Genomic DNA, 25,949 nt, shown 5'->3' with positions numbered 1-25,949 from the left:
CTTTCATAAGGGATCTGTCTTCCTCACTGACCCAACGTATGTGGGTATGAGATTCCAGCTTTTTTGTTCTCCTTCCTCCTCAGAGATGTAGCTCAAACTTGCTAGGTAGCCAAGGATGATCTCGAACTTTTGATCATCTTGCCTCCAACTCCCAAGTGCTGGGATTACAGGCATGGGCTACTAAGCCCAGTTTATTCAGTGCTGGGTAACAAAGTCAGGTCTTTATGCACATGCAGGGGACTTTCTCAGGCCATGAGACAAGCACCCCGTGACTGTGATTTCATGTGGGTGTGAATTATTTCTTCCTGTCTCTGGGCCAGGGTGGATTCCCTGGCCTCCTGAAGCAACCTTCTCCTGCAAGCATTTCTGGAGCGCAGGGAGTTAGGCACAGGGATGTCTCTGCAACTTCCAAAGCCACACAAGCTGCTCCAAGTTCCCTTGCTTCTCAGACTCCAAACAGAGACTCACAAAGAGTAATTGTAAGGTTCAAGTGACCAAGGATGCCAAGGGATCTCAGCAGTGAGGTCAGTAGGAAAGAAGCACGGTCACTCTGTCGCTTGAAGTAGATAGAGTATGTTGCTTTGCCAAGCTCTTGAAAACCACTCTGGCAGGATCCCCCATCCCAAGGATGAGGACAGGCTAACAGGTACCTTGGTTACCTTGGCTTGGCCAGGACTTTGACCAGTGAATCCCAAGCCTGGTAGGAGAGGAGAGAGGAGGAGAGAGAAAAGAGGAAGAAGGAGAGAGAATGATGGGGGGGCAAGAAGAGAGGAGGGAAGGAGAGAGAACTCTTGGGTGTGGAAGGAAACTGACTGGGGGGGGGGGCGCATCTCCTGAGCATTCCCTGCAAGAACCTGTTCTCACCCAGGATTCTCCAGGAATGATTGTCCAATGGTGGGAGGGATGGCGGTAGACAGAACCTGCTGCGAGTGTAAGACAGACGCTGGGGACACCAGCCTAGAGACAATCCATTTTCCAGATGTTCCCAGGGTTTATCTCAACAGAACTGATGCATACAGAAGCCATCTGAGAGAAAGCTGCCCCCCCTCCCTCTCATCATAGCCCCTCGTTCTTTCTGGCCATCCAGGTGCTCAGCTTTATGGCTGACCTGCTCCTTCCCTGAGCAGCATTTGGGTGTGCAGTCCCCTCTGGTTTCCCTGCCTTCACTCTTGGGGCACCACAGAGCCAAGTAGCCTGGGTCACTTCAGAGTTGGGGATTGAACCCTTGAGGCCAGAACTCTCATCTTCCTTAGAAGTGTAGGTATGGGGGTCACTAGCTCAGTTAAGTAGACCTGGACCTGAGTCCCAAGAGGTTCCTCCCTCTCAGGTTATAGACTCGCAAATCCCCACCGGGAATCATAGCCCTACAAGGGTCAACAGAGAACTAGGACCCGAGGCATGGAGTCCACATTTGACTCCTCCACGCCTTCCAAACAGGTCTGAGACCCCAGCAGCAAATGGAAGGGACCACGCTGTCTGATGGCGGTGTCTCCACTACAGGGTTATGGAATCCAGAGCCCCCCACTGCCCGCCCTGAAGACCTGGGCGCCGGAGCGCCTGGCCAACCCGCACCGCCGCAAACCCACCTCTTGCGCCCCAGCCGCGTCGCCGGAGCTGTCGAGGACCCCGCAGCCAGCCCGCGCCTGCCCTTGGCGCTCTCGGTTTCTGGCTCCCGCCTCCCGAGCTCACAAACACTGCGAATTCTCCTCACGGTTATTTTTTGAAGGGACGTTCTTTTGCATTGCGTCAGGGCGGTTGCCTGGCGACCACAGAGCTATTCGACTAGCCTCTCGGCGCCGCCGCCCGCCTCCCATTCAAGCCACGGCAGGTTGGCCTCCAGGCCCAGCTGGTCCGAGCCTGTCCGGGTCCTAAAGACCCCCTATTCTCACTCCCTGTGCAGGGCTGAGCCCAGCCAGGCGCTCTCAGAAAGCCTCAGATGAAATCAAATCCAAACATTGATTTTTTTTTCTTTCCATCAAGACCAAAGCCAAGAGAGTTGTGTCCCGTCCCATCTCCACTCCCCCCATCCCCCAGACCTCTCCTAGCATGGCAACGTGGCTTTGCCACTGTCAGCAGTTCGCTGCTGGAGTGGGCAGGGAAAACCGGCTGCACTCCACCCACCAAAGGCTTGGGTTCTTGATCCTAGCAGCAGCCACCAAGTCAGACCAACTGCCACTGGTCCGCACATGCCACACCATCACAGGACTCTAGCTGGGTGGGCATCTGTGGACAGCTTTGACTTAGCTCTCAACTGGGGAGACTGAGACTCCGGGATGTTAAGGGAAAAGAACCGTGGGTAGTGCCAGTGGGTCTGACTTGAGCCTGTTGCCCCATTAACCACCTGTGCCTCATTCTGTCTCTTGAGTCATGCTGGTGTGGTTTTAAGGGGATGGAGCTTTCTCTTTCCTATTGGCTACAGAAGTACTTGAGGTACGACCTTCAATACCCGACATACCCCTCCCTACTCAACACTGTTTGCACTCCGGGTGGACTGTGTTACGAATGGGGACAGCAGCAGTATGAAGATTATCAAGTAGTTGGTTAGCTAGGCGCCACATCTGCCACCTGACTGCTCCTTGTATGTGGGCTAATGGGATGGCAGAGAGGCCTCAGCGGACTTGTTTGAGCTCAGCGGAGGCTGAGAACCTCATAGAAAGAAGTGGCTCTTCAGTGGTCTGCAGTATATTCCAGTGTGTGTGTGTGTGTGTGCAGAAGACAAAGGGATGCTGCACACAGGGACAAGAAAGACAAAAGCCACCTGGGACTAGAAGCCAAGGGCTTGATTGACTAGGTCACTCGTCATCACACATCACTTGTGCCGTCTGGAATGTCACTAGAGCCCCTCTGCTCGCCTGTCGGAAGCCAGAAACCTGTGTGACTAGTAACATGGCCCTGGGTTGGTAGCAGGTCCCTCCCACAACAAACAAGCAGGGCCTGGAAAGGTGTGAGATAGGAGCCCTAACTTTCCAGGCTTCCTTCGAGGGTCACCCTTTTATGTTAGTCATTTGCATCGATATAGTGAGGTAACCAGCAGAAAGTCCACTCTTTACTTTTGGGGTTTTACAATTGAAGCCCAAAATACCTTGTCTTCCACCATTTTCCTGGATTGGCTTTCCACCCTCCCAATAAAGCTATATTAATATCTTGGAAATACCAGACCCTGCTTGCGGCTCTTTAAGACTTTGACCTTGCCAGGCTACCGAGGTGGGTCGTGACACTCTTCTCCTCTCCAGAGGGCTATTAGAATGCCAAGTCTTGGGCCAGAGTCTATCAGCTTCAGTCAGCTGCTCCTGGAAGAGACTTTTCCCACCAAATGATACAATGACTTTCAAAAGGGGACAGAAGGTGGTTGTCATCAGTGTATTCCTCCTTGTCTCTCAGAGAAGTCCACTCAGCAACAAGGCAGGCTCCCATCCTGTAGGGAGCCCATTCGGCCCACTTAGGGGCCAGCAATCCTAGGCATGGCGCTCACAACTTGTTATTAGGGAGATAATTGACTGAACGTTCACTTTATTGCTGGGGGTCAGAAAATGGGCAGATGCCTTAGGAGCCCAGGTAAGAAGGTGGGTAGGTATGGGCTAAGGGAGGCTTCAGGGAGTGCTGGGGTGGGAAGGAGAACTGGAGAGAAAGAGAAGGACCTGATCACACACTGAAGTCCAATTTGACTGAGGTCAGAGTATAGGTGTCAGGGGCTGAGCAGTGGTGTGTGGCATAGTCCCCAGGACTGTGGGATGAAGAAGGAAGGTCACAGCTTTTGTTTTTAGGAAAGTTAGTCGTGGGGTGTACCAGGAAGCCTGTGATCAAAGGAGGAAGGAAGCAAAGGGCATACAAGATTCTGATGAGGGTGAAGAGAGCACCAGCACCTTGTCCCCAGTAGAGAATGCCAATGGGGATCGCAGAGAGGAAGGACTCACCAGGGATTCAGGAGTTAGGAGGACCTGGACCAAGTCTTGGCCCTGCTGGTGTTTGGTATATGGGAGGCAGTCCCTGAGGTCCTTGGATATGAGGTGACTTTTTGGGTAAATGAAAATGATTTCTTTGATGTTGATTTGTGGGTAACAGTACTCCAGGATACCTGCAGTGGCTCTGCCCTGGGCCAGTTGCAGATCAAGTGGCTGTAGGCTCATGAGGTGTCTCTCACAGTCCCCACCCCCTTTTTGCTCTACCCTCTGGGTAACAGGGTTCAGGGAAGTTCCTGGGGAAATAGCTGGGGATAGATGGCTCAGTCTGTGATGTGCTTGCCTTTTAGGAAGGAGCTCCTGAGTTCAATCCCCAGAACCTGTAAAAATCCATGTTGGTGATTGCACACCACACACACACACACACACACACACACACACACACACACACACACACAATTTTATTTGGCTATTTCCCTACGTGGCCTCTTTTCTGGTCTATAAAGACTCAGATGGAGGCTAGACAGCCAAATTGGGGCTTTCCTTTGCCCAATTTAAGTTCCCAGGGTGGGAAAGGAGAGACGAGAGAGTTTGCTTCATTTCTCCTACCCCTCTGAGTTCCATATTCACAAGTGAATGGACCCCACAAGATGTGAAATCAAAGCCTGGCCTTTGTGGTTCATATAACTGTATATTTGTCAAGGCAGGAGGGAAGAACAAACCTTATTTCGAAGTTTATTAGTTTGATTTATAATGTTCAAATATTTAGACACATGGCGCGTGGGCCTCCTTCACTGCATTTGCTTTGGGCTTCTCAAATGTCAGGGGTGGGCGTGATTCCAGTCTGTGTTGCTGGTTTGTTTAAGGAACAGATGACACAGCTCCCTGTGCACAAGCCCGGGCTGTCACTATCCTCCCTTCCATCTCCACAGTGGCCTCTTGGAGCTTGTTCTTCTCTCCTGTGAACACTTGTAAGAATGGAAATTGAGACAGTGTTTCCAGGTCTGGTACCCGCAACAGCACAGAGGTCTCCCCAGCACATATAGCATTAGAAGGAGATCAGCAGTCACTGCTACCAGTGGTGTTGTTCAGCCTTGGTGAACAGGGGAGAGCCTTCCAGACATTATGTTATGCAGCATAGTATAGTGAATCCTGGAAAGGAACCAAGAGATCCAGATTCCAGTCTCAACACTGACACTAATTAGGTTAGCCATTTTTGCATCTTAGAATTATTGATTTCTGTCCTGGCCTCCTCTGACCCCTGTTCTGTGATACTCCACACCCACTGCCTAGGTTCTATCACCTTGGCAGGGGCAGGAGGTGATGCTGAAAACCCACACAGCAGGATGCTTCTGATGGACAGTGCCAACCTGGACCAACAAGAGACCAAGGAGGTCTTATGAAAGAAACAGTGTGATGAGACCTACATGAACACCTGATGTGAGACACTACCAAGCAAGGCAAGAGGTTGGAGTGGGAAAGCCTGCGTATAGAAGTTACTATCTTCATCTAGGTGACCAAATCCCAACAGAAGTTCAGGGAGGAAGGATTTATCTGGACTCATGGTTCAGAGAATTACAGTCCACCATGGTGGAAAGGCATAGTGCCTAGAGTTGGCCAGTCAGCTTGTGATAACAAGATCTTACAGCAGTAACTTCTCGAGTAGTAGGGACAAGGAAGTCAAGAGCTTAGACCTGAAATGGAGCTGGGTTATTGTCAGGGGCCATGTAAGGAGACCAACAGGCAGCATTGGAACTCATGAAACAAGGCTGGGTGATTGGCAAAGTCACATCTGCGTGAGCCTTGGAGAGGCAATGCCATGAGGACTATGTGTCCTGAAGACCTCCTGCTGTTATCGAGCATAGCTCTGATTGGTGCCTCCACGGTCACCACATCTCTCATAATCTATGGGCTGTATGGAAACTCTCAAGCGTTTCCATCCCCTCACTGGGCGGTGTTACTGGTACTTATAACAGTGATTGACTTTTTCCAGGCATTGCTGATGGAGCAGATTAATGATTCAACCCCCATCATTAGAAAGAATTTAGGCATGTAGAATTGTTAGTACAGTTAGGTTAAGCAGTTTTTGCTAATGGCTTTGAGGTAGAAAATTTGGGGGAACAATTTAAAGTTAAGAAAGGCACATATAGTTAGTGAGGGACTTGTTGAGGTCAAGAAACAAAAACAATGACAGCTTGGTTGTTGATGGCCAATGTACTTTCTTGCTAGGATGGGGTTGGCGATCTTGAATGATGATTAGGGTTGGAGAGATGGCTCAGCAGTTAAGAGCACTGGCTGTTCTTCCAGAGGACCTGAGTTCAAGTCCCAGCAACCACATGCTGGCTCACAACCATCTGTAATGAGATCTGGTGTCCTCTTCTGGCCTTTAGGCACACATACAAGCAGAACACTATATACATAATAAATAAATAAAACCTTAAAAAAAAGAGTGATAATTAATTCCTCGTACCCATTTCTGCCCTCAGCTTCCTGATATAAAAAAACTGGTGATGAGTGGTTATGCACCCCGAGGATTTAAAGTAGAGTTGACTGGTTTTCATACATAAAAGTTTAGATTTGGATTCTTTTAAGATTTCTTATAAGATTACCTTTTGAGATAAATAATAAAGTGATCGATCCTTTCTTTAACCACAAAATGCAGCCTGCAAGCAAAAGAACTGGCTGAGAAAAATATCCTGCTTGCTTACACTCTGTTAATCTATAACAAGTTGCTTGGGTGTGAATGTATGTGGGTTCTTGGGACAGCTTGTTTTTCATCTGTAGTATGTAAAATGTTTAATTGTGTAAGAGATATGGAAAACATGCAGTTTTTTGCTTATATTTATTATAATCATTCACTTGAAAATAGAATGTAACCACATTGTAATTTTTATACTGTTGAAAGATTTTGCTGGCTTATATAAGATTTTGCTGAGGTATATAGAAAGATTTTGCTGGAGAAAAAGCAGACATGAGAGAAGAAAAACACCGGGAAAGATGTAGAAGGAGAGTTAGAAGGAAGACATCAAGAGAGAGACAGATGGGAAACATCAGGGTAGAAGAACAAAACAGAGAAAGAGCAGAGTAAAACAAACAGCGGGAAGACTAATAAAACGAAGAGCTAAGCTTTGGCCCTCACATAAGTCCTTGTGTGTCTGTCTGTCCAGTAGTTCACTTGAGCTGCGTCTCCTCTTCAGTTTCTCTGACCTGCTGAAGGTTTGCCATTAATCAGTACCCTAGGTGAGAGTCTGACATGTTGGAGATTGTGTGTTTGTGTGTATGTGTGTGTGTTTGTGTGTATGTGTGTGTGTGTTTGTGTGTATGTGTGTGTGCTTCTTTTTCACCGGCCCCAGAGAGTTAAGTTTAGCCCCCCTCACTGGCCCCAGAGAATTAAGATTTACTCCCTCAGATACAAAAGTCAAGTAGAGTGATTAGCTTGCCAACTCTGTGAATCCCCCTCAATCTCTGAGCTACTGAAGGTTGGTCCACACAGCAGCAATAGGTTATTATTATTCTCAAAGCCTGTTCATAGTGGCCTGGCTTCAAAAGCCATCCAAATAGCCAACCTCCCCAAACAGCGCCACCAGCTGGGGATCAAGTGTTTAAGCACATGGTCCCAGGCTGGACAATTATTCATGTTCAAACCCAAACATGGCTCATTCAGTGCCCTGCTTTAAACGCATGGTCAGACGACCAAACACAAACAGGAAGGAAGGAATCTAGAGCCTACAGCAGAACACTGCCTCTACGCAAGCCAGGCCGGGGTGACTTCTAAGCTCAGAACACTGCCTCTGCGCAAGCCAGGCCAGGGTGACTTCTAAGCTCCTCTGCCTTCCTCACACAGAGCCAGCAGCTGATCAGGGCTGGCAGATAGATACAGGCCCGAAGAGTTGATTTCATCAGCCAAACCCCAATGGCAGATTTGAGGTGGGTGAGGGGAGAAATTGTTGCCTAATAAGATGGATCGAACTAATCATTCTATCCCCAAGGGAATCTAGACATCAGCAGGGGATTCAGAGCTGAATGGAGACCAGACGGTAAGAGATGTGGAGTGTTTTCCCATGTCATGTAGAGCAGGAGGGAGTTGGGGAAGGATTCTGTGCATCTTCATCTTTAACCCTGAGTTTTTTGGGGAGGGTGCCTGGTGGTTCCTGTTCTGCCTCTGTATCTGCCTCTCACAAATGGGATGCTTTGGACAAACCTGTCAGGATTTAAACCTCAATTACCACACCCAAACATCAAGGTAGCCTGTCTTCTGTTAATCGTGGTTGTAAGGATTAGAATCAATGGTTATAAATGCCTGGCATATTGGTTGACTGGACACAGGCACACACTAATATTGTTCCTTATCTTGTCTGCCATAGAGGCCACCTGAGAAGGGGTGTGGGTTTTTTTCCAGTCTAGGTTAATATCTAACAAGCAAATACTCCCTTAGCTGGGCGGAGTGGAGACTGTCTTAGCTGCCTTCTTTGTCCAGGCCTGAGGCTGGCCTGTTGGGATCCAACAGCAGAAAGACAGAACAGTATAGAATGAGGTGCCAACAGAGATGCCACAGTTTTGGGGTGTAGAGCATGGACCTCTTCCTGGCTAAGAGTGCAGCAGATAATTTCTCAAGGGTCAGCTGCCATTTCCCTGTCTCCCAGGAAGGAGCCTGCCTTTGTTTCTACTTCACAGAGAACTGAAGTCCTAAACGTGAGATCAAAGGAGCCAGACACACAGGGATGGGCTTGCTTATCATACTGGAGACTGCAGAGAAACTGAGAAGCACAGACAGGAGTCACTTTAGCTGGACCATCAAGAGCCACCCCCAGCTAATGTTCCGGTTCAGCACACAGTCAGCCTTCCTTGCAGATGGTCCTTCTGGAAGGGGTCAGAGAAAGTGAGGCAGAGGAGGAAAGAAGGGGGAAAGGGATAAAGAAGACCTCCTTCTTCAGCGTCTGCCCTGTAAGATCTTATTATTCTCCCCCATCCTGACCTCAGTTTCCCTAGCCACTTCTGTGAAAATTTCTACACCCTTTAAAATTAGAGTCATTTTAATGAAGGTGTTGAATTGTCTTTGAAGCTTTCAAAGAGCAGAAAAGCAACAGAAAAGCAACATGGCCGTGGTACTTCAGTGTGCTGATAAACAGTCCGCTCAGTTCTTACTCTGCCCAACCAGCCTTCCCATGTCGAGTACTTAGGTCTATGAGAGCTCAGAGTCTGAAAATTCAGACTAGGCCAAACGACAAGCATAAAAACAAAAACCAGGCAGAGGCTGAGATTAAAACACATGTCTGAGGCTGGAGAGGTGGCTGAGCCACTGAGATTGTGTGCTGCTCTTACAGAGGACCTGTTTTGAGTTCCCTCCATTGATGGAGGGAGTTTACAACCTCTGGAGACTCTGATGGCCTATTTTGGCCTCTGTAGGTATCTGACTCTCATGCACAACACTCCCCCCAATACACACACACACACACACACACACCTTAAAAAATAAAAATAAAAAATTTTAAAACTCTTGTTTTGAATCTCCTTCTCCAAAAGGCTTCTTGCCCTCATTTGTCCATCCTACTCACGACCAGACATACTCACATGAATGTATCCATAGCCAGCTGTCTGACTGGACTAGACTTCACAAATTTGGTCAGATGTTCCCATTTTTTCCTGCATGCATTCACTGTTCCAACACACACGCACGCACACAAGAGTGCGCGTGCGCACACACACACACACAGACACAGACACATGATTGCTGCCCCTGGAGGGCCTATTTTCCTTGCCACCCATGACAATCTGATATTGTGGACATATCCCTATGTCATTCCTCTGTCATCTCTGTCATCTGCCTTCCTGGGATAGTTCAACTTCTGTGAGTTTGGGAATGGTGGGCATTCATTTGTGTTCTGGAATGTTCCTGGGGCCCAGCACAGGGTTAGAATGTGAAAGATGTGGTGTGTGCACCGGTGCATGAACGGTATGCATTCTTATCATCCTTCATTAAAGAGGCATGGTGGGCTTTCTGCTTCTCTCTATTCCAGAGACATCCTCATCTTTGCATGAAGTACCAGCCTCATGCCTGAGACATGATGGTGAAGGTCAGAATGAACAGGTTCGGTTGTATTGCACACCTGGTTACCAGGGCTTCCTTTAACTCTGGGAAAGTGGACGTTGGACATTACCCCTTCATTGCCCTCCACTACATGGTCTACATGTTCCAGTGTGACTCTTCCCATGGTAAGTTCAACGGCACAGTCAAGGCTGAGCATCATCCCTGCATCCACTGGTACTTGTCATCAATGGGAAGGCCATCCCCATCTTCCAGGAGTGAGATCCTGCCAACATCAAATGGGATGATGCTGGTGCTGAGTATGTTGTAGAACCTGGTATCTTCACTACTATGGAGAAGGCTGGGACCCATTTGAAGGATAGGGCCAAAAGGATCAACATCTCTGCTCCTTCTGCTAATGCTCCATGTTTGTGATGGGTGTGAACCACGAGAAGGGTGAGAATTCACTTAAGACTGTCAACAATGTTCCCTGTGTCACCAACTGCTTAGCATCCCTGGCCAAGTCATCCATAACAACTCTAGTATTGTCTAGACATAACAACTCATGTGCACAGTCAGTGTCATCATTGCCACCCAGAAGACTATGATGGACCCTCCAAGAAGCTGTGATGTAATGGCCACGGGGCTGTCCAGAATATCATCTATGCTTCCACTGGTACTGTCAAGGCCGTGGGTAAAGTCATCCCGGAACTGAACAGGAAGCTCTGATGTGGCCTTTCATGTTCCTATCCCCAATGTGTCCTTTGTGGATCTGACATGCTGCCTGGAGAAAACTGCCAAGAATGATGACATCAAGAAAGTGGTGAAGCAGGCATTGAGGCATTGGAGGACCCTGGGATACACTGAGGTCCAGGTTGTCTCCTGAAACTTTAAATGTGATGCCCACTCTCCCACCTTTGATGCCGGAGCTGGCATTGCTCTCAATGACAACTTTGTAAAACTCATTTTCTGGTATGACAATGAATACGGCTATAGCAACAGGGTGGTGGAACTCATGGCCTCTATGACCTCCACGGAGTTCGAAGTCTTGGACCACCTACCCCAGCAAAGAACATGAGAGCAAGAAAGAGGCCCTCAACTGCTGAGTCCAAGCAGGTAGTCAGTGGGTACCAGGTGCTGCCAGGGCATCCTGGAGTCCTGCCCTAAATGAAGAAGTGGCCTCTTCTTCCCTGGAGAGAATCCACCAATGCCAACTCCTGAAGCCACTGTGTTTGCCCAGCACAGTCCCAGATCCCACCTGTTCTTTTATGTGCGTCATGTCCTGCGAAAAAAGCCTGACTCTTTACCAGCAGCTACTGCTGAAATGGGAAGGCCTGGGCACTGAAGCCTGTAAAAGCGGGCAGTGACCACAGCTTGCCAGGGTGGGCCCTGCAGCCAGGGTCTCAGGGGGGCTTGCGGTGGTTGAACTATAAAGACTTCTGACCTTTGAGCTACTAAGAGAGCTTGGTTTGTGGCAGGCTGCTCGGCCTTCAGGATTGGAAGCTCCCAGCACTACTGCCCCGGAACCTGTCATTAGTGGGAGTTTGGAATGGAGGCCTGGGAAGGGTTTTTCCAAGAAACACACGCTGGAGAGAAAAGAGGAGCGGACTGCAGATGGGAGAGCCTGGAATTTGGTCTCAAGCAACTGCTCCCTGGCTTTTAACTTGAACCAAAAGCAGTCCCTTTTTTTAACCCTGTAAAATGGGGTGATGAGACCCAGATATGACGACTCCTTCAGTCACTCGACAGTGTGACTGTCAGAGGTCACTATAGGCACAGTGGCCGGAAAGGCAGCAACAGCAATCACACAAACCAATGAACTGGAAAGTACAATCAAGTAAACAAAACAGCAGTCCTGAGAGAGGAGGAGAGCATGATATTGATCAGAGGTTACTGTCTAGCCACCAGGGCCCTGACCCAGTGCTAGCCATGGAGATGGGCAGAGGAAGGTCTACACATATCCTGCTGGAGAGAGACACATGGGGGCTTCTGCCTAGGGGAAGGAATAGAGAGGACTCACACTGTTCAGATGTCATGGTTGTCTTTCGGGATATAGGCTGGTCCTCGCCAGTGAGGTCGGTGATGGAGCCTGGCATCTGGAGTAGCTTATGCCCAGGGAAAATTCCCCGGGAAGACTTGAGGCAAGTGAGAGCACCAAAACTGGATTCTGGGACCTTTACTGCTCAGCTGGAGTTTCAGCTTTATCCAGAGCTGGTTTTCTATGTGAGCAAGACAGTTGTCCTGGCCAGGAAGAGCTGGAAGTAAGTGGGCTGGCAGGCCTCTGCAAGAAAGCAGCTTTACCAGAGTCTTGGAGCCACAGACAGAGTCACTTCTGACATACACTGAGGGGACACCATGCTAGAGACCCAAAAACCTTAGAAGATAGACGTTAGCATCATCCACATTTAAGGCAAGGAAATGTGCTTCAAGCAGGCTAGGTAGCGCCAAGCTATTAGCCACCAAGAAACCCGTAAGGTCTCATGTGTAAGGACTTGTGATATTTCAAAAAGAAGTAATAAACATTTTCTGGGTACATTTGAGGACTAGCTACTTAACAGACCCATTGTCACAAGAACCCCAAGACCTGGGTTTTATTGTCTTAATTCTAAACAATGAGGAAATTGAAGTTCAGACAGTTGGGAGATACAGTGGGACTCTCAGAGCTGGGCAATTTACAAACTGGGACCTCAGCGTTGTCCTGCATGGCGCTGAGGCCTACTGCCTCCCCTGTTGGAGTCAGCTGCCTCCTAGGTTTAAGAAACTCCTTTCTAGAAACTTCACACAGGCATGGAGTTTTTGCTCCGTGGGACCTGAAGCTTGAGAAGTTTGGAAAATCAGCTTGGTTGATCAAACTAACATTTAGGAAAGGAAATAGAAGTGAGGTGAAGGCAGCAAGATGGCAGCCTGAGAGTTCCCAGCCTTTGTTTATCCACAAAAACAATGATTTCACAACCACCACGGGCGAAAATAGGTCCTGGAGAGCTCTGGAGTGCAGTCAGGAGGCCGCAGTCCCTCGGGGGAGCATGTGACTTGAGCCTGGCTGTGAGCAGAGCACAGAAAGTATTTTGGGTACATTGTCCTAATCCCAGGCCAGTATAGCAGTTCAGTGCCTAGAGGTTTCTTCTTGGTCATGACTTTCTTCCATGGTTGCAAAAGGAGATCCTGGGATCCACTGTGGATCCCTAGCATCTTTGCTATTGTTATGATTGCTCACAACTTTTGCCTCTGAAGGCCAATGCTAACCCCAAGCTGATAAAGCTGCCTGGAACCTACCCCACTTCCTTCCTTAGAGCCAAAGCTCTCACTGTCCCTTCTTGGGCAGAAAGCAATCACATACAAGGGAACCCCCATGACTCTATAAGCGTATTTCTTAGTAGAAACTTAGCAGCCTAGGGTACTGAGATCACACAGTCAAAGGATCAAGCAAGACCATTAAATACTTCTAACTGAGGATTACTTATAGGGTGGAATGAAGGAATAGAAATTGGAAAGAGGGGATGGTTCCAGGCAAGAGGTAACCCAGAGGAATGGGCTGTAGATAAAACAAAGTCATCCATGCTGATAGCAAAGTGTAATCACTATGACTATATTTGCATCTAAGATCAGAGCATCTAAATGTATAAAGGACACCTGTGTAGAACTGGAGAAGGAAATGGGAGCTCTATAGTAGTCATTGAAAGCTCTGATGTCCTACCCTAAGATCAGCTAGAGCACCAGACAGGAACATTGTAAACGTGTTTTTGAACCTTGGCAACATATATACAGAGTTTACCGAGCAGTGACAGAAGCATGCACATTCTCACCAGGCGCACACAGAAAGGCTTCTGGATGGAGTGTTTATTAGGCCACAGAACGCCAATAAGCTTAAGAAAACTCGGAACAGTGCAAAGTACCTTTTCTGAACACAATGGACTAAAGTCGGTAAAAAAACAGAAACTTCACAAATGCAAGGAACTAAATAATGTTTCTTGGACTAACTTTTGTTTTTTTTAATATGCATGTGTTTATTTAGCGTGTGCACACATGTTAGGCAGCTGCGAGTGCCTGCTGCATGATGTGTGGTGGTCAGAAGACAACCTGCATGAGTCGTCGTGTGGGTCCCAGGGAACAAACTCAAACCCTCTGGCTCAGGGAAAAAGTGCCTTCTTGCTGGCCCTTTAACTTCTGGTTCAGCAATCCTTCTCCCAGCCCTGCTTCTGCCTTAACTCTCTCAGCTTCTTGGTCTGTACCCTGTGGAAGAAGTCTACCACAGGCTGGCATCACCAGAGACTAAACCACTCCCACCACCATGCCGTGATGCAACTTTCTGAAAACCATGAGCCCCAAACAAGCCTTTCCTCACTGTGACCAGAGTGCCATGAAAGTTACCAGCCTAGCATCACAGGCAAATGGCAGCCTCCTGTGCCCTCAGTGAGTTCTGAAAAACATGTTCACTTTCTAGTGGAGGTCCCGAGGTCTAGGAACAAGACTCAAGGACGGCAGTTGAAGTTACACGCAGTAGCTGCTTCTCACAGGTAGCATGGAGATTTCCGCAGGCCATGTCCCAGACTTGCCCCATGTCTGTGACATCAGGAGTTCCCTTGTCACATTGGGGCCCTGCTGTTCTTTCTCTTGGAAAGCACACTGTAGGAAAGAATTTTCTTAACTTTCTACCTGTTACCATTCCTGCTCGCTGAGGCCCACACTTTGAGCTGTCTCCTCTGAGACTGACCTGTATTTCAACAATGTGATTTTATGTCAGTTCTCAATCTCAGCTGTAGGCACAGGCCTCGCTCATGGCTTTCCTGTTTAGTTTTGGTAATTCACAGCTCCAGAATTCCTCTTTATTATTTATTATTTTTATAGTACTGGGGGTCAAACCCAGCACCTGTGTATGCTAGGAAAATTCTTTAACCCCTGCACTATAACCCCAGCCTATTTATTTGTTTATCTATTGTTTATTTATTATAATTTCCATTTCTCTGTTGAGAGCACGTATTTCCTGACTCTTAACATGAAATGTAACCGTTTACACCTTAGAGACTAGCTTCCTTTAACTTCCTGAACATGTCCAGAGTAACTGCTTTGAAGTCTCCTTGGACTTTTATGATAGCTTTGCCTTGTTTTCTGGTCACTTTGGTTGGGTTTTTTTTATTTTTTTATTTATTTTTATTTATTTATTTTTTGTCTCATGTCTGGTCACTTTGTTGCAAACTGGTCGTTGCATCTCAGTGATTCTTGGTTTGCTTGATTTTCCTGAAAGTTCCTGGTGCTTGGTTTTAGGAACTTATTATTATTGGACTTTGTTTACCAAATGAACCGCCTCCATGGTGCTTGGCCACTGTCGTCTCTGCACAGCGCTGTGCCAGCCAGCATTTACTTCATTTTTTTAAGATTTATTTTCAATAAATTTTTTTCAATTATGTATGTTTCATTACTTTCAATTGTATGTGTGTCTGTGTGCATATGTCAGCTGCCTGTGGAGGCCAGAAGTCCTGGATCCCCTTGGAGCTGTAGGTACAGGCAGTTGTGAGCCAGCAGACATGGGTGCTGGGAACTAGACTCAGGTCCTCTGCAGGAGCAGCAAGGATACCCAGCCACTGGGCTACCTCTCAGCCCTTTTACTCTGCTTTTCAGTCCGGACCCCCAAGGGTCTGGTCTCTTTCCGCGTTGCCGGATAATCATTTTTTTTTATTTTTTAAATTTATTTATTTTTTAAGGATTTCTGCCTCCTCCCCGCCACCGCCTCCCATTTCCCTCCCCCTCCCCCGATCAAGTCCCCCTCCCTCATCAGCTCGAAGAGCAATCAGGGTTCCCTGACCTGTGGGAAGTCCAAGGACCGCCCACCTCCATCCAGGTCTAGTAAGGTGAGCATCCAAACTGCCTAGGCTCCCACAAAGCCAGTACGTGCAGTAGGATCAAAAACCCATTGCCATTGTTCTTGAGTTCTCAGTAGTCCTCATTGTCCGAGCTGGCCTGGGTCTGACAAAGCATGGGATAAAACCGGACAATCGTTTGAACAGAGAGCATGCTCAGACATCTTGAACAAGAAGCTCTCCACGCTTGGCTGCCCAAGCTGGGTGTGGTTGGAGAAACAGTTGTACAACAAGCCCTCCCGTCTCTCTTTGATCTCACTTTGGCTGCACTCTCCCGGGTCTCCCCCCCACCCACCCACCCACCACCTCACTCACGCTTGTGTTAGCAATCCCCTGGGTGTGTGCAGAGACTTTATTATCTCAACTTCATTATAGCCACCTTGCCTGAAGGATTCTCCCATTCTGGCTGAGTGTTTTGCCTCCTGGAACCAAAGCTATAACCTTAAGCCAGGAAAGTTGTAGTTTTTCCTACCTCTTGTCTACAACTGACTACATAACCTTTAACCTATCAACGGCAGATTCTCTCCTCCTCCTCCCAGACCAAACCTGCTCCCTCTACCTGGTACACCGCTGGTTTCCATTAGCCTTGAGACCAAGCCCACCACGAGCAAATCTATGATTTTCCTCATCCAAGATAGCACATTGCAGGGTGGCTGCACAACCAGGCCACAGACGAGTGGCCATCCTGGCACAAGAGAAGTTCTTAATGATTGGTCATCTTCCAGTCATCTGAATGGTTGTTCTTTGTATTTGTCTTGTTGACAGTTTTGTCTGGTATACTTGTTACCATTCAAAGGGAACAGCTATCTTATGTCTCATGCCGCCATTCTGAGGTGAATCTTGAGTTAGATTATCGTAACTTTTTAATTAGAGATGGGCTGCTACCAGGAGGTTGATGTAGAGTCATGGAAAGAGAGCCCCGAGTTTTGCATAAGTCACCTCAAATGCTCAAAAATAAACGGGGAAAGTGACGGAGGGAGGCAGTCAGGCTGAACGCAGAGCCGAGAGAGTCAGACCTAGGGTCTGGTCTCAGTCGTGCCCCGAAAAGACCTCTCTGAGGCTCCCTGACTTTCTACAATGTCTGACAAAGGATGCCCCATCTAACCTGACATCCTTTACCATCTCTCCCCTGGGTCCTGGCCCCACCAGTTCTCTTAGGGGCCCTGAGAGAACTGGGGGGTAAAAATGGCTGAAGTCAGCTTTCACTTCTGCTCAGACATCTGAAGGCAGCCGCAACATTTCCTTGTTCTTGTCTGAGTGGTTGCAGGAATCCATGTGATGTGATGTGATGTGATGTGATGTGTGTGTGTGTGTGTGTGTGTGTGTGGTGTGCAACCTCTATTTGTGGAAAACAGAAGGATACGTTTTTCTCAGGCTAAACCAAGGCAAAGGCCATAATCTACAGCCAGCGAACTGGAATCTCTCTCGGCCAACTCTCTCTGCTCTCCCTCTGCATCTCTGTGTAGATGAACCAATGTCAGAGCAAGGTGGGTCCTGACTTCCCTGTGTATTCTCCTAGCCTAGGATTCAAGTGTATGAAAACTATCCAAACATTCCCTGCTCAAGGGAGATAGTTCAGTTGGTAAAGTGCTTTCTACGCAAGCAGAAGAAGCCAAGTCCGGTCCACAGAACCCACTTCAAGACAAAAGCTGGTGTGCTTATGATCCCAACCCAGAGGAAACAGAGACAGGAGGATTCCTAGAGTTTAGTGGCCAGCCACCGTATCCTGTTTGTCAAGTTTAAAGCCAATGAGAAAACTTGCCAAATATATATATACCTGAGGAACAATTACAATTTCTAGGATTTCCTCTGGTTTCCACACACATGTGCCTGTTTGTTTCAGCTGAACACTCCAGCTGTTTACTCTGTCATAAATACTATGATAGGGATATTTGTACCTGAATCCAGCTCCCATCCCCAATGCAAACCTTGAGGGACAAGCAGCAACCCTTAGAACCCAAGAGCTCCGAGCCCTGCCGCAAAGAACTTCTTATAGCTCTTTTCTACAAGGACTTGCAGTGAACACTGTCTTAGCCCTAAACCCAGAAAGGAAGTTCCCTTTGGAGACAGATTACGGGGTGTGGTGTAGAAACTGGTGGACTGATGATACACTCCATCCTCCCAGACCATAAGGGCGAAGGAAGATCTGCCCACCAGTTCCCTTAGATGCCTGGATGAGCAGGTCGTCAGCGGCCCATGAAGTCTGCTGGACCAGCAGGTCCTCTCAGTGACCTTTTTAGTCCCGTTTGCCCCTTGACTGATGAGGGAAAGGACATGCCCAATCATGGTGTTATAATCCTTCCCCTTGTCACCTCACTCTCTCTTCTCTGAGTTTCATTGCCAAGTAGAGTGGTTAGTTGAAGAATCTCTGGGGTCAGAACCACGCACAGGCTGCTGCACTATCCAACGTGGGGGGATTTGTACTTACCACACATCTATACCTTGTACTCTAGTCACACCCATTCTGCCACTGAATGGTCACAGCATCCTGTGACCTCACTAATATTAGCATCGTTTAAAAGCACAGCCAAACCAACGGACTGGAGAGGACACCGCCCTAGTTCCCACAGGTGGCCCAGACAGAGCCCACTGAAAAACACTTCCTAGAGTTAGCTGGAGGTGTGTCGGCCCCGCTGAACCAGCTGAGGGAAAACACCAGCCACGCGGCGAAACCAAAACCCATGAGAAAACTTTGGGGTGGCAGAGGGACATCGTGACCACTATGGCTGAAGGCTAGGTGCTCACGGAACTTTCCAGGATCACCCTTGGGGCTGAGGAGTCAGCAGTCCCCAGAAGACTTGGCTGGGGGGTGGAGCTCACATTGAGTGGCTCCTTGGGGCAGCTGATGGAAGTCTGATCACAACAGGGGGCACACAGGTACCTCTGTGTGCTGCTGGCAGGAAGCCACGAGCAACCAACACTGACTGAGATGAGAAGAATCCCTCTGGGGATGGGATTGAATTTTCTTAACCGGGACCAGCGCTTCTGGTTACCACTAGAGGTTTCCTCAATCACGTGTACCCTGGGATCTGAAGAGCCATGGTGAGAAGCTACTGAAGTCCTGCAAGGTCGGTCTCTCAGCTGGGTTCTGGGCAGTTCATTTCTCTACATGATGCCAAGAGCACTCTGAGGCCTCTGGGATGGGTGAGTGGGTAGGGACTTTGCTGTGGGTGTTACAGATGGGATTCATGCACTCTGTTCTGTGCCTGTGGATAAGGTACCCCGCTGTCTGTTCCCTGAGAAGTCTTTGGATTTATAAAAGTGCATCCATCCAGGGGAGATCCTGTGTCAGACGCTCTAAGATCGGGAAGGGTGGCGAAGGTTCCACAGAGGGCCTGGGCTATGAGAGAAGACGGATGGGCACATGCAGAAGGGCTGTGGGGCTAGAGGTGAGCTCCCCAATCTCTGAGGAAGAGAGGCAGCTCGAGCCCCCATGCAGAGTCCAGTGAGGTTGGCAGCAACGTGTGCTCCGTCTGACTCAAGGTCAATGTCTGGCCGTTGCTTTCTCTTACTTTGTTTTTGAATGAAATTGTCTGGTTTTTCAGGTATTCCGGGGGTGATATGACAGGACTGATTTCTGGAATGATCATTTTAGCCAAGATATGGTTTGTTGGGAAAGGCAACGCGATGAAAGAATAAATGGTTGATAACATATTTTGAAAGGATTTGTTGTTGTTGTTGTTTTGGTTTGGTTTGATTGTTGGTTTTTCAAGCAGGGTTTCTCTGTGTAGCTCTTCCTACCTCTACCTCCGGAGTTCTGGGATTAAAGGTTCGTGCCACTACATCAGGCTTTCTTGAAATGATTTTTTTAAAAAACGTATCTTGGACCGGGCCTAGGGAGATAATCAGTAAAGTGCTTGCTTTAGAAGTGTAAAGACAGCTTGATCCAGTAGCATACGTGTTAAAAACCTGGGCCCAGTGGCACACACTTGCAATCTCAGTCCTGGGAAGGTAGAGAAAGAAGGATCCCTGAGGCTCATTGGCCAGCTAGTCTCTCCTACTCCATGGTCTTTACTCCAGTGAGAGATCATGTCTAAACAAAACAAACAAAAATACAAAACAGCTCCTGAGAAACAACACACACATACATACTTTTTTTTTTAAGCTTTTAAAGACAGGGTTTCTCTGTAGCTTTGGTTCCTGTCCTGGAACTAGCTCTTGTAGACCAGGTTGGCCTCAAACTCACAGAGATCTGCCTGTTTCGGCCTCCCGAGTGCTGGGATTAAAGGCCTATGCCACCACCACCCGGCCCATACACACAATTTCAAAGACTTTCAAAGCTTCTCATTTACTTTGTACTTGGCCACTGATTCCATCCTCACTGGCCCACACCAACAAAGAACCAGTGTTACCTTGAGCTGGAACTGTGGGAGAATTCTCTTGACTTGTCTGTAGATGGAGAGCTAGTCTCCCTGAACTTGAGGGGGACTGGGCCTAGAGTATGAGAGGCAGACAGAGCAGCGGTATAGGATAACTTTACAGACTGCCGCTTAGCCAGCTCACCAAGACCAACCGCACCAGGATAGGACATGGGCTTCTGTGAACTTCTGCCACCATGCACTCCTCGCCCCCGAACCCGCAACACAGCCCGATTAAACAAACGACTGTAGAGGACCAAACGAAAGGCCATTCTCCAATGTCCTAATCTTCAAGACTGACAGGGTCACAAAAGAACAAGCATAGGTGGTAAAGCCCCAGATCAGTGCCCCTGGTACCACTGTACCAGTGTGAGTATCTTAGTTCTGGTGACTGCCATTTTCCCCATAATCCTTGAATTGTTTTCAAAATAAAAAGTTTAAAAAAAAATTGTACTCATCTCGCCTCAGGGCAGAAGTGGTCACATGATGAGTACTCCCAGGGAAACTTGTCTTTGAACCTTCTGGAACACAGGAGGCCTTTGCCACTCTCTCTGATCCCACTTGTTCCAATCCTCCATCTGTTTCAGGGCCACGTTGTGTTCCCTGACCCTCACTGTATTTTTCTTCTGTTTATTTTTTGTTGGGTTTACATTTTCGAGCTCTCCCTCGTGTCAGGGGCTGTGGAGCTGAGCAATGCCTTCCCTGCAGGGCAGTGCTCACTGTCTAGTGTGGACTCAGCCTCCCAAGCCCAGCTGTTCTTCAAGGAGGCAAGGGGGCGCCCAGACCTTCAGAGAGCCTCTCAACTAAATGGAGACAGTCATCCTTTAGGCGATACTGCCCAGGCGTCCACGGCTGGCCCAGCAACTGTGGTCTGTGTTTGAAAGGCTTCCCTCTGCGTGAACTCTGGTCTGTGGGATGGAGCTCGGGGACCAGAGCCTGAGGCCGGCAGTCAGGGACCTGCTGCAAAGGCTTAGGGGTGTGGAGAGGAGCTGTAGCACAGGGCAGCGCAGCTCTTCCTCAGCAGGCCCGGCAGAGCAGGTGTGCTTTCCTCAAAAGCAATGCCTCTGCCAGATTAGCGACGCCTTAGAAGCTGAAGAAGAAGGAAAGAGACTGATAAAGTTGCAGGAAGATGATGCCTAGATGTGAATCACAGCGCAGAGATGAGAATCAAAACAGAGTACAGTGGTTAGGACCTAACCTCAGGGGGTTTCCCGCCAGCATGGCTTCTGTTAGGCTATGCTTTGTTGTGCTGTGTAGTGTTGTGTTATGTTGTTCTGGAGTCTTCTACCTACTCATGGAGTACCCCTTCCCTTCCCTCCTCTCCCCTCCCCTCTTCTCCTCTCTCTTCCCTTCCCTTCCCTTCCCTTCCCTTCCCTTCCCTTCCCTTCCCTTCCCTTCCCTTCCCTTCCCTTCCCTGCCCTTCCCTTCCCTTCTTCCCCCTCTCCCTTTTCTTTCCTCTTCCTGACTTGAGACTGAACTTAAGGTCTCAAGCTTGCTAGAGAAGTGTGTGCCACCGACCTAACCCAGCCCCTTGTTTTCCTTTTGTTCTTTTATTCTGAGACAGAGTCTCACTGGGTGTCCAGGCTGTCCTTTGCCTTGCTCTGTGGCCTGGACAGGCATGAAACTTTCAGTCCTCCATCCTCAGCCTCCTGAGAGGCTGGGGTCTCAGATCTGAACCACCAGGCTGGCAAACCATTTTTGAGTGACTGAAAGAGTGAAGTGCTGAGTTCAGGGGAAGGTTAGGCTAGGAGGAAGAGAGCCAGAGGAGGAAGGGCCGAGCTCCAACATCCACCATTAACCGTGGTGGACTCTACGGTGGTCTCCATGGCCTGTGCTGTGGGCTGAAGCAGCACATTCAGGAGAAGGGGCAGCCCTGAATCCTGGCACATTTTACTTCCCTCGAGGTGGTGTGGTACAGGGGTCTGAACAAGGATGAGGCTGTGAAACCTGCTAGGTGAGGGAAAGTGAGACCGTGGCCTGAGTGTTCTGTGCTCTGCTCCCTTGCCATGTCAAACAGTAGCCACAGCCCCTTCTGAGCAGAGATCTGGGTGCTAAACAGAACCACAAGATGGAATACAGGTTCTCCTTCAGAGCAAAGTCTCTCACAAGGTGACCGTGGGGCTCCCAGACCTCCCTCACCAGAAGGATGCTAATTCCCCAAGCCAATGGCAGGAAGTTCTTGGGAGACCTTGCCATCTCCATTTTATTGGCATCTGTACACCTGACAGCTGGGACGCTGCCCCAGAACCAAGAGGAGAAAAACACGATGCATCTGGTGTGCACAGCAAATGCAGGGGATGCTTGTGTCCACAAACCCACTATGTTGTCCACAAGGGCTGTAGATGGTCCTCACTTCCTGGGTTAAATCCCTTCTGACCTTCAAGACCAGGGCTCCTGCTGTGTTTCCTGGAGCTAATGGGTGCTCTGAGCCTGTAGCTGTTGAGTAGAGGCTGTTGATAAACGGTGATGGAAAAGGGCATACGAGGAGAGAGGCTTTTGGGTGTCATCTATGGTACAGTGTGCACACTCTTACATAGAAAGCCCTAGGGTTTGCAGAAGCTTCCCTTAGGCAGCAAGGTTTGGGCTGCTGGTGTGATCTGGGGGAATGGATGACCTGTTTAATTCCTGTGTTTAATTCACTTGTTTCTGGGCCAGAGGGAGCCTTTTCCTAGCTCTGTCCTGCACTGGTCTTGCTGTAGGAAGACCTCCTCTCCAGAGGTGCTGTGTCAGTAGGAGGCAGGAGGCTGGGTGGGTTTCTGGAATGACTGGGCTCTGTTGAAAGGGACAAGAGTGTCATTTACATCTGAGATGGGCAGAGACACTTGCTCTTCAGAGTCCAGGCATAGCTGAGAGAGTTTCTGCCCCCAGGAGACTCTGGCGCCTGTTTGCCTGGGGACGCGACCTTGCTAAGCCTGCTTCTCTGCCCTCTGGTAACCTTCCCTTGTTCCTCTAGGCCACTGGCTAGATCTTTCCCTCATTGATCTCTCCTCCTACTATCCTGCCACTTTTGGGGTCAAGTTCTCCTCACATTCCTCTGCCTCTTTGATCCTCAGCTTTGCAACTCTCTGTCATCCCTCAGTCCGTCAGAGACCAAGACACTGTCAAGTCTGAGGAGAAGAGAAGTGAACGTGGTTATGAAAGTCGGTCTGGCACGTCAGCCTTTCATTCCAACAGGAGTCGAAATGGTGGGACTCTGGAACTGTCCCCACGGTCCTGCAGACTGCTTTGATCCAGCAGAAAAGGAAGCCAGGTCATTTGCATGTCCAGACTCAAAAGAGCACTGGGGTCAGAGAACAGGAGGGGCCCCTTAAGCCCTTGCTCACTTCCCCTAGAAGCACTGGCCATGAAAGAGAATCTCCTGGGAGCCCCATTTGGGGAGTTCAGCAGGGCTCTGAGGGCAGACCTGGAGGCAGTTCACTCGGATCTGACTTTGACCCCTAATTATCCTTTGGAGCCTCTCTGTGTCAGAGCTGTCTCTTTCCCTCAGATTCTGCGGTAGGAACCTATCCACAGTTTTCTCGGTAGCTGCGTGGGAGTAGCTGACTTCATGCTCTCATGGGGACCCCATGAGGACCGCAGATGCCAGGCGGAAGCTGGGCCAGGCCAGGGTCTTGGCAGCTGAGGGACTGTAATGTTTCTCACCACTAATTGGTCACCACAGACAAGCCATTTACAGCTGACTCCAAACATCAGTCTGTGGGTGATGTGAATGTGACCATCAGTCTCTGACGACATGAAGAAAGCAAGACAGCATGTCTGTTCCACAAACCCCATGAATTTAAACACGGAGCCCCCCTCTCACACCCCTGCTCACAGAAGGCAGTCTCTTCTGAGGACAGAAACTAGGAGGGGTGTGAAGGGAAACAGGATGGATGCTGGAAAAGCTGATGGGGTCTTCCCTGCTCTTTCTCATGCCAGGCTTGGGGTTTGTGGTCATCCGAGTCTGGGGGTTCTGTTAGCTCTGTCCTGGCCTTACACCCCCAAAGCCAGTCACAAGGGAAGCCACAGGAGGAGTGGACTGCTGGGATCAGGGAAGGAGAGCCACTGGGAGCTAATTTAACACAGATGTATCGTTTGTCTCCTGACTCCAAATCTGTAAAAATTATGTAACCCCAAAGGTAATAATGAAAACAGACAGGAACCGCGATTCGCCTGACTTTGCTGACGTTGGTCCTAAGGCCTGCTGCTCACTTTGGCTTATCCTGGGCATAGTTTATCACGGATGCATAGGAGATATTACTTTGGCTCTGCTTTTTTTCTCCTCTTTCCGTCATAAGCTAAGCATCTTCCCGTGACTCTATGGCACAATGGTCATCCTCAAGACTGCATAAATATTGGACTTCTAGTTTGCTTTGATTTTTTTTAATGATTACACAGTAAGATGTGATTCAAAGACGAAACAGCACATAGGCAAAGTTACCCTGAGCTGCGTCGTGGAACCAAAGGCTGTCTTTTCCTAATCCCTCCAAGGAATGGCAATTAATTGGGAACACAAGATGCTTATTTGGGGGGCAGAATAGGGTTGGCACCAAGCCGCATTGTAAGTGGTGACGATGGTGGCTGAGAGTTTTATCCTCTGTCAGCTGGCTCCCTGACAACCGTATTTGCTGGCCAGTGCTGTGATGTGGTCTTTGGCCAGAGAACAGACTTTCCAGCCTGGGAAATGAAGTGACTCATAAGGAAACAATCCCCAGAGCTTTGGGCTAGTTTGTTCTTAATCAGAAGTCTGTGAATCTGCTGTAGGCTTTGCCAGAAAAAGGGATCCTGAAAGTGGGTGCCAAATTTAGCATATAAAAACTCTGTCTCCCCCCCTTTCTCTGTCTCTCTCTGTCTCTCTCTGTCTCTCTCTCTCTCTCTCTCTCTCTCGGGTGTGGAGTGGGGGAATACACCGTGGGTGTGCCCCCAGAGGCTAGAAGAGGACATCAGAACAGAGCTGGACTACAGAAAGTCGTCAGCAGCCATACAGATGCTGGGATCCAAACTCTGGTTCTCTGCGAGAGCAGCAAGTACTCTTAACCCCTAAGTCATCTTTCCAGTCCCTAAATTTCTAATTTATTGTTTTGTTTTTGCTTTTTGAGACAGGGTTTCTGTGCGCCCCTAGCTGTCCTGAAACTCACTCTGTAGCTCAGGCTGGCCTCAAACTTACTTAGAGATTGGCCTGCCTCTGCCTCCCGAGTGCTGGGACTAAAGGCATACACCACTACACCCAGCTCTAAATTTCTATTTTTTAAAAAATGTTTGAAAACTCTAATTTTAATAGTAATAAAAGTAATCTCTCTTACTATATTTCTTTTTTAATTTTTTAAAAAGAAAACAAACTATCCTTTTTCATTTTACATACCCATCGCAGTTCCCACTCCCTCCCTCCTCCCATTCCCTCCACCTTTCCCCCATCCACTCCTCAGAGAAGCTAAGGCACATTGCTCTGAGAAAGGACCAAGGCCCTCCCTACTGTATCTAGGCTGAGCTAGGTATCCATCCAAAGAGAATGGGTTCCAACTCTTACTATATTTCAAAAATAAAAAGCAGTTACTCTTTAGAGCTGGTCTGTTCATAGCAAACATACTTTCATTTTCAATATTTTCAATTTCATCATAGTCACTAAGGAGGCTGTGAACTCTGAAAAATTTTGGAGAAAGAGTGTCAAGCAACTCGGGCTGGCCTAAAACTTGCTAGGAGGCTAAGGATGACCTTGAACTCCTGGTCCTCCAGCTCCTGAGTGCTGGGGCTGCAGGTGTGTGCAGCCAAATCCTGCGTAGGAGATGCTAGGGTCTCATAACCCAGAGCTTTGTGTGCGCGATGCAAACTTTCT

At 48.6% G+C, this 25,949-nt stretch overlaps 2 protein-coding genes across 5 annotated transcripts in view; one reads left to right on the top strand and one right to left on the bottom strand.

Annotated features, from left to right (window-relative positions):
* The window catches only part of Fam167a (family with sequence similarity 167 member A), a 32,066-nt gene extending 30,296 nt beyond the window's left edge, over positions 1–1,770 (bottom strand). The window contains exon 1 of the mRNA XM_075949790.1: positions 1,587–1,770. The gene's annotated coding sequence lies outside the window, so the exon portion shown is untranslated. The remainder of the gene's footprint in view (positions 1–1,586) is intronic.
* A 16,564-nt stretch (positions 1,771–18,334) lies between these two features.
* Blk (BLK proto-oncogene, Src family tyrosine kinase) overlaps positions 18,335–25,949 on the top strand; it is a 48,340-nt gene continuing 40,725 nt past the window's right edge. For 2 of the 4 annotated variants that reach the window (XM_075949186.1, XM_075949187.1), the window contains exon 1: positions 18,335–18,847. The gene's annotated coding sequence lies outside the window, so the exon portion shown is untranslated. Of the gene's footprint in view, positions 18,848–18,902; positions 18,924–25,121; positions 25,144–25,949 lie in introns of those variants that run through there. The other 2 variants (XM_075949190.1, XM_075949189.1) reach the window with 2 other exon arrangements.

Source organism: Microtus pennsylvanicus, chromosome 15 (genome assembly GCF_037038515.1).
Source record: "Microtus pennsylvanicus isolate mMicPen1 chromosome 15, mMicPen1.hap1, whole genome shotgun sequence".
Classification (NCBI taxonomy): domain Eukaryota; kingdom Metazoa; phylum Chordata; class Mammalia; order Rodentia; family Cricetidae; genus Microtus; species Microtus pennsylvanicus.
The sequence above is the reverse complement of the archived record's forward strand: the minus strand, read 5'-3'. Positions and strand labels throughout refer to the sequence as shown.